This window comes from Danio rerio, chromosome 2 (assembly GCF_052040795.2).
Source record: "Danio rerio strain M-AB ecotype USA chromosome 2, GRCz13ab, whole genome shotgun sequence".
In the NCBI taxonomy this organism is placed as follows: domain Eukaryota; kingdom Metazoa; phylum Chordata; class Actinopteri; order Cypriniformes; family Danionidae; genus Danio; species Danio rerio.
The window spans coordinates 32442292-32456160 of NC_141022.1; positions in this window are offsets into that span (position 1 = coordinate 32442292).

A 13869-nucleotide genomic window follows, 5' to 3' on the forward strand; every position below is an offset into this window, starting at 1 on the left:
TAATTACCCAGAGACATATGGAAAAGTATTACATTTATTAAAGAAATGCAAAGAATATTTACATGGGAAATTCTGAAGTAGAAATCTGAAACAACTTTAAAAATGTTTTTAATGGCTGCAGTCGGCACTTTTTTCCTCATTATGCATAAAAATGTTTTGCATTTCACTGCATTCCAGAGTTCAGGTTTGTATGGGGAATTTGGACCTGCAAATTTGCATTGCATGAGACCAACAGAAGATAAAAATATGACCTTTCTGTAAAGTAATTTAAAAGTAATCATATGTTTTAGCAATGTTGCATCATCTTTTTTTTAATAAGCACTATTCAAACAAATATTGAATGCTTAAAATGTACCGTGATTCAACCCAGGCTCATTCTTAAAAAGTACCCCATGTATATTTATGGAGAGCACCAAATACATCTTAGGAGATATGCTTTTTTTATGCACTTTTTGTTTTCGTGGACCCACCAGAGGTCACTGTGTATGCTTTTTGAGATCTCAAATTTCATTCGCAAGTGCCATTTGCATCTGCCCGTCTTGTCCAAATTCACCAGAGGCCTCTGTTGACTGACTGACAGACTGACCGATCGACAGAGTCACCCTCCTCCTTCCCTAAACCCAACCGAAGTGTTTTCAATAGCACCAATTGACCCATCCACCCATTTCCCTGAACCCAATCGATAGTGTTTAAAAGCAATCCATATAAAGAAAAGCCCTCACCTGATTTTTACCACTTTTTCAGATTTTACCACATTCTTACTCTGTACTTACTTGTTTATTTATTTATTTATTCGCCAGATTCAATTGGATTCTGTGTCTCAAGTTCGCAGACAAACATGGCGAGCCACTGGACAAACTGGTATCATTAGAAAAGCGGTACAAATAGAGGGAAGTGGTTAGCAAGCACGAAAAGAAACGGTATCATACTGCCCTGTAGCATTCGTTTTTAAGATGAAATGCAGCCAAATGTACCTCTTGCTATGTAATTCGCCATCTGTGTATATAGTGCAGCTTTAAGTGTGTTGAGGCAGGGTTGCAGCTAAAATATGCAGTCACATGATTCTTCAGAATGTAATCTAATATGATTTGATGCTCAAAAAAATTAAAGCTTTAAAATTCAACATTTAAATTTCAATAATAATTAATTTTACCTCTTTTACTGTATGTCTTTGACCTCAAATGTTTTAATAGTATATTAAAGCATTGCATTGGAGTTAAAAGTAAATATTTTTAAAGAGCAAAAAAAAAAAAAAAATGTATGTTTGAGTAAGCACTGACTGTTACAACTTTCTCATTTTCGATAAATCCAATTTCTTGAGGTGCAGATACAAATGTGCTTAAATCACGTTTATTCAGTCAGACCTTAAATCAAGACCAAAATACAACAACAATGTTTATAAAACTGGACAAAGTGGGGAAAGTTGCTTTGTTAAACAGGTTCACAGTTCATTTTCTTTAGACATGACATGTGTATGCTCAGGTCTGAGACTCTGTGCTTCCTAAACAAGCAGTGTGAAGCAGTGTTAACCATTTATATGTTTTGAAATAAATGTATTGCTAAAGTGCAGAATCATCCTTGATAACTTTTTATTTAGTGAAATGTGTGTTCTGGTTAATTGTTATTTTCAACTGTGTGCATTCATAAACAAAATAACTATATGGCCTTATTTCTAACCTACATGGAGTCAAAACAAGGAGATTGCGTTTCTCTTCTCTTCAGGCTGCATATGCAGTTTTCTCTTCTCATGTAATCACGAGGTTGATCACAGATGGCATTGCTCTCATAGAAACATTTTCACTTCTCATTCCTTCCGTTTTCATCATCAGAGATTATTTTTGTGCTTTAGCAGTCCAGAGAGGACATCTTATTCCGTCAAGCATAGAGAAAGATGACTTGCCTTCAGTTTTAGAAGCCGTTAATGCACTAAGAAATGTCAAGTAGATTCTAAATGTCAAGTTCTAAGTCTTATTGTAATGAGCCAGATTACAATGGACTTTAATGGTGCCGTAAAATTGTGCCCTTAATACAATAAAACAAGCCCGATTTTAGCTTTTGAAAGGTTTGGCTCCAGGAAGGTCAAAAGTAATTGTCTTCGATCAACATCTTGTTGAACTGTCCATCTGCTTAGATAATGATTATTGTCTTCATTTCAGAAATAATTGTTGTAATATGCAGTTGCAATACATTGTTTTTTTTTTTAGTATGTGTCACCTTAAGGTTTAAAATAATAAAAAAATAAGTGACCACTTAACAATTTTTTGGATGTACTGGATTTATGTATTTAGGCATAGGTGCGTCGGGCTGGGCAATTTGGCCTAAAATCAAAATCTCGATTAATTGAAAATTTTGGCTCGATTATGATTAATGAACGATTATTTCATTTATTTATTTATTTATTTATTTATTGACCTCATAGTTCACTGACGTGTTTTTTACAGTGAATATTGAAAAAAAAACCACACTTTCTACAATGATTTTTTATTGAACATCAACATTGAATAGCTGAAATTAAATCACACATTGTGTAAAATCAACAGTCACTTTTTTCTTATAAAAATGTGAAAATAAACTTGCACTTTTGAAAACAAAATAAATTATTTTCAATGTTTTTCATATAAAAAGTAGAAAAGAAGCAGTATCTCTTTTAAATGTAGTGCTAAGTAAGGGTCAAGAATGGGTCCATCGTCCTACTTGAGCAAAGATAGTATGTGGCTAAAAAAAGGCCACAGAGGTATACATTAGCGAGGCCACGTGACTCCACAAAGGGAATGTAACTGAAAAAATCATGTAGGAAAAATTTGATCGATTATAGGTTCTGAATGTCGGAACTATCTGATTAATCGCCCAGTCCTAGGTGGTGGTCATATACTGTAATAAGAATATCTTCAAAAAGCTTATTTATTTTACTAATCCATTCAAGAAGTGAAACCTATATACATTTATTCCACACAGACTGATATATTTCAAGAGTTTATTTCTTTACATTTTCAATATTTTTAAAGTCAACTAATGAAAACCCCCAATTCAGTAGCTCAGAAAACTAGAATATTGTGAAAATGTTCAGTATTGAAGACACCTGGTGCCACACTCTAATCAGCCAATTAACTCAAAACACCTGCAAAGCCTTTAAATGGTCTCTCAGTCCAGTTCTGGAGGCTACACAATCGTCTGTATATGTTTGAGTAAAAGTGTAAAAGCTGTTTGAATCTATAAAGGTCTGAACAATTATTGCTAATTCCAAATTGTAATTTCATAAACTGCTAAACTAATAAAAATATAAACAAAATATCTTTACATTTTATAAAATAAATATTATAATATTGTATAATTATAAACATTACATATTATAATTTAGAGCATGTCAATTGATCAAAATTAGAAATATTTCTACTTGCTGTTAAAAATGAAAATCAGGGATATTTCACCAAATACAGATTTTAAAGTCATGTGTGTTATGTTGGGTAAATTAATACAAGCACGTCTGAAAATATAGATATTTTTATTTATTTATTAATTTTCTTGTTTGTCTTGGATATAAGAGCTGCCAAATACAAAATACATAAAGTACAAATAATTCAACGCAGAGTTCAAAGAAAAAAAAGTGCTTCCAATGTCTGCAACACCATTTCACTACCATCTTATAGCCATGGTCAGGATGTTTACTGATAAAGGAAATAAAATGTTTATATTTATTCAGGTATATTTTCCTACATGGGTTAGGGTTAATTAGGTTAAAATATGATGTCTTTTAATTAAAAAAAATGTTCAAACTGACATTATTTGTTTGGGAGGGGAAGGATTTCATCAGTAGATTTACAAACATTTTATTTAAATGTGACCATAAAATGTTAAACCAAAGAAATTGAAAATTCATTTTAAAGTTTTTCTAATTATATACTTTTTTATTTTTGTTTTCATGTTTAAAAAAAAACATAAAATTTTAATTTAAGCAAAATCATTTTTATTTTTTAAGTATTTGTAAACAATGCTTGTTTTAGAACTTAAGGGTGATTTCACCCCTAGACTTTTGTTTTGCAACCTGGCATGTTTTCCCAGTTAGCTAGCTTCGTTTTGTATATGTGAATCCAACAACAGCTCGGATCCACACCAAAACAATCGGTCTGAGATTGCCTGAATGAGATGGCTTGATTGAAATTAACTCTGGAGCGGATTTATTATAGAACAAACTAACCAACCAGCTATATCACAGTGTATTATGGATATTTAATAGGCATATATGGTTATATGAAAAAAGAATTATGAATAGGGCGGGATATCATTTCTAACAGTAAATGTGTGTTTCATGTTAAATATGACAGTAAAGGCATGCTATACTATTAATGAGAGCTGTTTATTTGTTAGGAAATTTAACCGAACTGCAATCTTGGGTTATCCATTATTTCTCTATATAATATAAAGCCTGTAATGCATAATTAACCAACGGTTATGCATGAAAAAGTCTTATCTCTGATTTATATTTGGTGACTCTGTCTGTGGGTGTCACCATTCAAAATTTTGCTTTAAATATCCTATTGCTCATTGTCATAAATTAAAATATCAAATGACAGCAGAGCGGGACTCTGAAAAATAAACCATGTAACTCTATCCAATGTGAAGAGAGTTTACTTGCATGTGACTTGTAGCTAGTTTAGGAACTTTGCCATGTGAAAGCGAACTGAACAAAAATAAACATTGTAACTATTTTGATCCCTGTTTTGGAAAAAAAACAATCAATCTACAGGTGTGAAGGCACCCTAGCACTTTAGATTTTTGGTGTTAGGCATTGTTTGGTATTACTTTCTTAGAATTTAAGATTAGAGAGCTGTCACTGTTGGGGATACTTTTTCAAAAGGTACACATTTGTAATTAAAGGGTCCATATTGGTAACTCAAATGTACATATTAGTACCAAAAAAGTACCAAAATTTACCTCTTGACAATTTTAGGTACTAATATGTAGCGTCGATTGAAGTAAATGGAGGTACAAATGTGTACATTTTGAAAAGGCATCTCCCCTTCATTCATGAAAGTGTATGAATGCTGGATGTTTGTTTATTTGTTTATTAAAATGTATTGTTTTATTGAACATATTCTTGCAGAATGAATATTCTTCATGTCCAGCATACTGGTGGCTTGACTATAGAGCAGTGCAAAATCCCCCACCAGACACTTGACCGTGTCCTTGCTTTACCTGCCAAATGATTTATCCTTCACAAAACTCATAGATGTAGTTGCCTTAGACTTCAAAGCCTTGAACTTTCTTTTTTTTTTTTACTACTACATGCATTTGAGGACACTGCAGACTCAAGAAAGAAATCCCTTCTATTCAATTTCATATAGCACCAAAACCACATCAAACATGTAAACAGCAGCTGAGTCAGGCACTGCTTCAAAACAGAATGCAAAATCAAGCTCAACAGAAAGTCTGTTCTGAGATGAAATGCTTTCTGCTGAAGAAGCGCGAGGCTGCGTGCAGTTTGAAGAGGTCTTTGCTGATTGCTGACCTACACTAGAACACCGAACAGACCATCGACGCCTCTCTAATTAGAAGAATCATCTTACACAGGTTAGCCTGCAATGTCAACTTATGAGTCACTAGCAAAATTAATACTTAAGGCAGCTGTTTTACTGAGGTTGATAACTGTATAACTATGGCCACAATCAAAACAATACGCTTGTCAGTCCTGTGTCTGAGGCATTACTACTCTTTCATTCATATATAATGTTTGGTTATTCATGGGAGTGAAAACTGCATTCTGTAACCAGTTTTTAGGACTGACAGTCATGTTTTCCAGCAAATCCCATGCTGTGTGACTGAAAGCGTACTGGACTGGTTGTCTGTCTTGTCATAGCATACATATGCATTTGGAGTTTTGTGGATATTTCACAAGGTTTTGCTAGCTTACTGAGACAGAAACTTGAGTTGTGTGTCATTTAAAGGTTCAGATTCAGTCATTGTCCTTCACCAGAGCTGAACCAGTTAGTAGTGCTCAGTGTGACATGCAGTAAATTCCCCGCTCTTTATGTCAGATTTTGTACAATTTTGTAGTTTTCAGTGTGGTTGTCTAATATTTATTTTAGTTTGTCACAAAAACAACATACAGGATGGACTTCAGTTGCATAAAACTGACTTGCTGCATTCCAATTTGTCTACTTTTACTATGTCCTTTGAGAAGCCACTGTCTGCAACCTGCAGATCGAGGTGGAAATTAATTTGTTTGTGAAAACTTAATAGCGTCAATGCCATTACATCGTGTCAGTAAACAGGGGGTCCGTTCTTCGTACGTGGATTACTCAGTTAGCTGGGTTTGGATATTGACGATTTGACACGATCCAGGATCGTTTCGTTCTTCAAAGCTGATCCGAGAGTTGTTGTCATGGCAACAGTTCTGCTAGATCAAACCTGATCGGGAGCAGGTTCAAATCATATAAACAGGATTAGATCGGCTCAGTTCAAGCAAAGATAATACAGAAAGTATGTACCGAGTTCTGATATTTTCTTACAGTAAAAGTTATATACACTTGGGAAAATAGTAAATATTTTTTAACTATATATATAAAAGTTATATTCATTAATAAAATAAATAAAGTTATACATATTAATAAAACGTATGCAATCTGCACCCTCGAAATGAAAGTACAAAGACTGCCACCTGGCGGTGCAAAGAGAAAACTTATTGATATGAACTTTTTAGATCGCTTTAGTACAAATTGTGTATAATAGAAATGCACAATATGTGACTTTTTCTAAAAGCAATAATACATTAATGCAGTCATAAACATGTTTTGAACGTTAATATGCCAGTGATGCTTCACAAAAGTTGCAGACGCCTTTACCAATATCAAAATGCTTTTGTAAACAACCAGTTATTCTTTACACCGATAAAAAAACGGATACTATAATAAATAAAATCTTTTCTAAATGAAGAACTAAATACATTGATTTGCATTGAAATACATGATGAATACTCTTGTCTTGACAGATGAAAGTGTAAAGCCTGCAGCTCACAACAAATGTGAAGTTACTGCATGTCATATTTAACAAGCCGTTTACTGCTAATTTGATGTAATTTTGCTCACATGGATAATTGAATATTAATCAGATGATGTCATTACGCTGCCGTCAGCCAATCGTTGCATTGCTGATCATGATTTCGAGGATCGATAGATCTGTCCTTAACAACAAACGCAGCGATCTCAGATCAGTTCATCCAGATATTCTAATCTGATTCGCGAACTTGTTTGGAGAACCAAATTAGCGAGAGATCAGTTATCAAGATTAAAAGATCCAGGATCTGCCAAATCATCTAAGATCATTTAAGCGAGGTACGAAGAACGGACCCAGGAAATGCAATTACAACTTCTTGAATATTGTTTTATTGTTGATAAAATACAGAAAAGTGGTCATTCTTGCTGAGTGTTTTTTATTAATTACAAAAATTATTAGTTTAATTGATAAAGAAAATGTTTGTGTGGATTTCATAATAGTATTTTTCATGCAAAAAAATATTAGCTATATAAATAGGTTACCAAAAAAAAAAAAAAAAATTAGACTTACCGAAATTAAGTAGTTTTACTATTGTAAAAGTGTTAGTGACCATTGTTGTTGTTTTATTATACAGGGCAAGGCTATTATAGTTAACGAAAACGATTGGAAAAACGAAAACTGAAATGTAAACATTGTCGTTAAATAAAATAAAAATGAGAGTTTTTCAAAAAACTAGAACCAAAAAAAACTGTTTTGTGTACATACAAAACTAACTAAAATTATACCAAAATCCTCCTTCGTTTTCGTCTTTATAAATGTATTTAATAAATAATCTTACTGTAAGCCTTTTAGAAGTCAATATAATTAGCTCTGCAGGTGTTTGACCCGTACAGCAAATTAGAGTCTCCGCGACAAAAACGAGTGGTCATGGCAGTAGCACGGTGACTGCATTAAAAACAAACACTTAAAACTATTACTTTAACACATTTGTGCCCAAAAATGGGTTTTATCTCTGTATCGCGATTTGCAAATTAATCTTTTTAACCGGATCTTCTAAGTGAACCAGTTGAACTAGTTCACCAAAACAAACTGAATTGCGTCTACAGTAACCACTTATCCACAAACTATTTACTTTTTAACAAGCCTAATACCCCCTTCTGACTCTAGATAATCCAATATATACTCTCACTCTTACGAGAACAGTAACGTTACTCTGAGATCAAATTTAAGATACGATGAATTGATAATACTGCGCATGCGTGATTCAGTGAACTGATCACAAACAGTACATGACAGCCTGCTGTGACTGAACTAAACTTGAACAACTGCACCGTGGGTAAACCGAGGGCTTAAATGAGAAGATCTAGTGAAAAATGTAAGTTTATTTCATAACAGAAAATCGTCATGGAATTTAAATAAGTGAATCATGCTTCAGTTGGGTTGCAAAACTTTACTGTAAGACATTTTTCAGATCATGATGATGTTTTAACTGACTGAAATTACTATTGCTGACTACAGAATTTTGGTATGTTGAGTCCACGTTAAAGAGTCCACTACTGTCTATCTAATCTCAAAGCAGCCTTGACACATTGTACTTATGGTTGCTATCTTGAGGGCTGTTGTAGGCTATTTGAATTTGAAGATGGGTAGATGATAGTGTTCAAGTATCTTCTAAATACAGGTTTCAAAAAATGTCTGGCTGAGTTTTTATTATACAATATTTAGTCTATTGATTTTGAATCTTGCACCTAACAAATATCCTTATTTAGAAAAAAAAAACCTAATAGTGAAACTAATAAAAACTAAACTAAAACGAAGTAATTTCCAAAAACAAATAAAAACTAGTAAATCTGCCTCTGAAAACTAATTAAAACTGAATTTTTAAAACAAAAAGTATGGGACTGTTCATGAAATAGAAACTAAAACTAATGAAAAATCCAAAACTAATATAACCTTGATACAGGGAGCCGTTAATGTGGATACACCTAAAAAACTGTCAATGGTTGGTGATATTAACGTCCTGTTTGTGGCACATTAGTATATGTGAGGGGGCAAACTTTTCAAGATGGATGGTGACCAATGCTTATAGAAATACAGAAATACATTGCCATTTTACAGATTGCATTGCCATTTTGCACATTTCAAAATGAATTTTGCTACTTGTATGCTTCCATAGTTTAAAAATCCCACTGAATGATTCATTTGCGCATAGCACTGCTCCATTCTTGAGTGAACAACTCATTGTATCAATCATACAGTGAGCTTCTAGTTTATTCATTGAATTGTTGATGTCTATTTTAAACTAAGGAAAAACTCAGAAGTGATAAGATCCTCGGAGCTCAAGAGTACAGAGGATTTGAGGGAGGTCTGAAAAACAAAATTAGGAATTCAGAGTTTTCATATTGTCGAGCTTTTGATACCAAGTGACATTTTTGTAAATAAAACAAAACATTTGGTTTTTTGTAGATCGTGCATTTTTTTTTCTGCCTCTACAAATCTTCCTTGCTATAATAGCTATAAAGTAAACTCTACTAAATAATATATTTACTTTTAAATCTTCTGTGTGGAAAAAGACCATCATACAGCTTTAGATCATCATGAAGGTAAGTAATGAATGACAGTATATTACTTTTTTTTGTGTATTTACTTTTGAAACTATTCTTTTAAGTAATATATAGGTCATGTTAATAAAAATGAGAGACATTTGTCATGCATCACGTGGGTGTTTTGGAAGCTATATTTTCCTTCCCTCCTTCATAACAAGGCCCCAATTCCCTTTTCTGCACTACAAATGCATTGTTTTCTGCAAGCCTTATGAATTCTAAGGAAACTATTCAGTCTCTGCTGAATCACACTCACATGCATTGCTCTAAATATGTCACTAAAAAGTTTCTTCCCCCAACCATTCGGGATTCGGAGGTAAGCCTCTCTTTTCGTCGCGCTCTCTCTTCCCCCACAAAAAAAAAAAAAAAAAAAAAAAATGCGTTCTCAATATACTGACACACCATGAGTCTGCATGAGGACAGTTTTAAACATGGTGTTGAATAGCTTTTTGTATTTAATTCCTATCCAAGCCTGCACTGTTCTGAATGCACAGCAGCAGTTGTTTGTGAGCTGTTTCAGACGTTCATATCCCAAGATATTTATTGAAATAACACTGCTGCTGTAAAATTGTTCATGAAATATGAACGATTGGAGATGACACCGCTCTAGGTGTGAATGTTGATAATGCAGAGATTCTAACACATCAAGGTATTTTGACAACTGCGGATTTGCTGGCAGGGTGTTGATTGAGTACAGTTCACTTCATTGCCAGTTTCATACCTTTAACATGAATCAAGGGCATGTTTGTAGCCAATCAAAATCCAGTGACGATTCTTGACATGTGACCTAAAGTTACTTTCTGATTGGCTAGTTTGATTTTCAGAAAGTTTTACAATGTATACTTGGATAATAATCTACACAGTAAAACATATCTGTTCATTAACAGGTTCCATATTTTACTGTTCACAGTTTTTTTTTTTTTTTTTTTTAATTCACAGTTATGTATTGCAACATGGGACCTTGATCTCTGCTCTGTTTATTTTTGACATTGGAAGTTTAACTGTGCAGTTCACATTGGCATTTATTGACATATTAATTGCGTGAAACAACATATTGTTTAAAAAGTAATAGAAATAATAGAATTAAATCGGTAAAATAATAGAAAACCCACTGGCTGTTTATTACCAGGTTTTTGTATTTTAATTGACAACACCAATTTAGATTATGTAAAACTTATAATTGTGAAAGTCAATAAGTCAATTTTTTAAGGAAGATTCTATGTACAGTACACTGTAAATCATTATTTGTAAATTTAAAGTTTTTCATATTATGTAGTTTTATTTTTTCAATTATTCCCCATTTATTCATGATTTTGAAATACATTTATTGGACCGTAATATTTCTTCCAACCACCTTTAACCTTAAAGTATACTTTGTACTAATTCAAAATCTATTTTCTGGATTGTTGTTGTATATTAAAGTACAAGTACATTGTAATACATTCTAATACACCTTTACATTTTTTGTTATTTTACAGACTTATTTCTCTATATATTATTTCTTATATAAAGCAAAGATCAATGTCCCATAATGCAGTTCACAATCGTAAATACTTGGAAAACACTTGGGTATTAAAAAAACATGGAAACTGTTTAAAATAACATGAGTAAAATATAGTTATTGTGTTCATGTAGTATTGCACAACACTTCTGGTGCTCTTAAAGTGGTATATGGGCAAGGTTAAGGTCAGGTCGGGTGGTATGGGTAGGTTTAAGGTTAGGGTTCATTGTTAGTGTTAGGGTTGCAAGCTTGGAATTCTAAGGTTCTATCTGCGTTCTGAATGATTTTGACATAATGAGCTTTAAAGTTTTTGCATTCCATATAGCAAACAGTATGTGTGTGACATTTGTTTTTAAGTAAAAAGTCTTAATGTAAACAACTTATTAAAAAAAATAAATAAATCCCATAATGTAAATAAGTTGTCATTTAATCAGAATGTCAGTAACTCAATTTTGACAAAAATGTCAGATAGAACCTTATAATTCTAAGGTGACGATATATAAAAACATGTATGTACATAATAAGTGCATGGTATTATTCATTAATTTAAATGTAATCACATACTTAAGATCACATTATCATGTCTTAATTACAATGCACATTTTTTGTAAACAATGGATGACGAAAATAAAGTTGTTCATGTTAACTCACATGCATTTCCATATTAAGATAGAACAAGCACAACTATGGGTTTTCATAATTCATAATTTTTTAAGGTCCCTTTACTAACCAAGTGTACTAACAATTAATTAATTAATACAATAATATACACAATTTTTACACAGATTTAAAATTTACATAGTTATGTTAGTAAATACACTAACTAATGGATCTTTTAAAATGTTACTATTATTATTATTATTATTATTATTATTATTATTATTACATATTTTATGAATTATTAGTTTGGGAATCTCAGAGGTTTTTCGGGGCACTTGGAAATCTTTACTAGAATTGTGATTTATATATACATTAATTGTACATTTTACTCAGAAAAAATATACCTGTTTAACTAATTGGTTAATTATGTGCTTCAGAATGGGGAAGGAAGGTGATTTAAGTGTTTTGAACATGACAAGATGGGCTCAGCAACTGCCAATTTACAGGGATTTCTATGCAGACTACAGAGAATAATCCCAAAACAGAAAAGAAAACATGTTGTGAGCAGCAATTCTGGGCAAAACATATCTTGTTGATGCTGGTTTGAGCAACAGTAACTCAAATAACCACTCATTATGACCAATGCCTGCAGAAAAGTATCTCTGGATATCCAACATGTCAAACCTTGAAACAGATAAGCTACAGCTCCTGACAGCTGAGAAAAGCAAACAAATGAATAATTGTAGATTGTGTATACTTGTGTTAAATGTTGCCTGATCTGATATGTCTGCTGCAATGTTAGGGTTGTAGGTTCAATATTTGCCCATAAACAGAATGAAAGCATAGATCCATGATGTAATGAACCGGCTGTGGGTGTTGGGAACATTTTCATGGCACACATGTAGCATTTAATGGCTTCTTAGTACCAATTGATCAACTACACTACAGACAATCTGAGTATTGTTGCTTTACTTTGCTTTTATTTGCAATGTTTCGTCAAGGAAGATGATTTTTACTTAATATTAAAAGTTAAAATCTATCATTTTTCATTCATACAATGTGTTTTTGGCTATGGTTACAATTTTCCGTAATTATGGTTTTGTGGTCCAGGGTCACATATTAAAAAGTTGGTATACTCAATAGTGGGTTTATATTCATCCAAGGTCAAAAAGCTTCAGATTTCACCACCTTTCTCTGTTTATTTAAATGTTGGTTTAATAAAAATCTAAGGTCTAATTGGTCAAATGGTTTAGTCTGTTGTGATTGCTCTACCATTTACAGTCCAGTGCATGTTTAATATGAAGCACTCATTATTGAAGAGTTCAGATGCAGAAACTTTAAAGTCTGCTTGATTTTATTTATCTTTAAAATACTTTGTTTTTCCCTTTTGTATATAATTTCACTTTAATTTTACTTTAATATGATGGAAAAAAGGCATTTCCATAACAAAATAATAGCCATTTTAATAAAACTGGGTGATTAACTGAAATTAAATCACAAATGCAATTGATAATGGAATCATCTTAACTTCTCAACTAAAGTTCAGTGTTGGGTAAATTACTTTTAAAAAGTAATAGATGACAAATTACTGACTACTTCTGGAAAATTGTAATCTGATAACATTACTAGTTACTTATGTAAAAAAAATAATTTAAAAAAATCAGATTACGAATAACTTTTATTTTGAAGTTACTTTCGAAACATAAAATATACCTATAATACAAAATAAACAGCAGCTCTTTCAGTAATTTAATGTTTACTTAAAACATTATAATAAGTTAATCACATACTCAAAAGTCTTAGAGTATGGCCAAAACTTTAAATTATATCATTATTCTCTTGTTCCAAACCTGTTTGTCCTTTTTTAACACAAAAGAAGACATTTAGAAGAAAGCTACCTGCAACCTCTGACATCCATTATGTAAAAAAGCACTGCAGTGTTTGAGTGTTCTGTGTTTGTCTGAGGTAATTAGTCTACCAAAATGTGTATATTGCATACAAAGTATAAAGCTGATTGGTCAGTTCTTGTCACGTGACTCTGTTTTCAACTAGGGTACCTGAGAAATTCTTGCGCACACGTGCAATATGTGCAGCCAAAAAATATGACATGTGAACGTCCCATAAGCAGCTACACTTTCCTAACATTCAGATGATGCCTTCACTCCTGATCCTGAA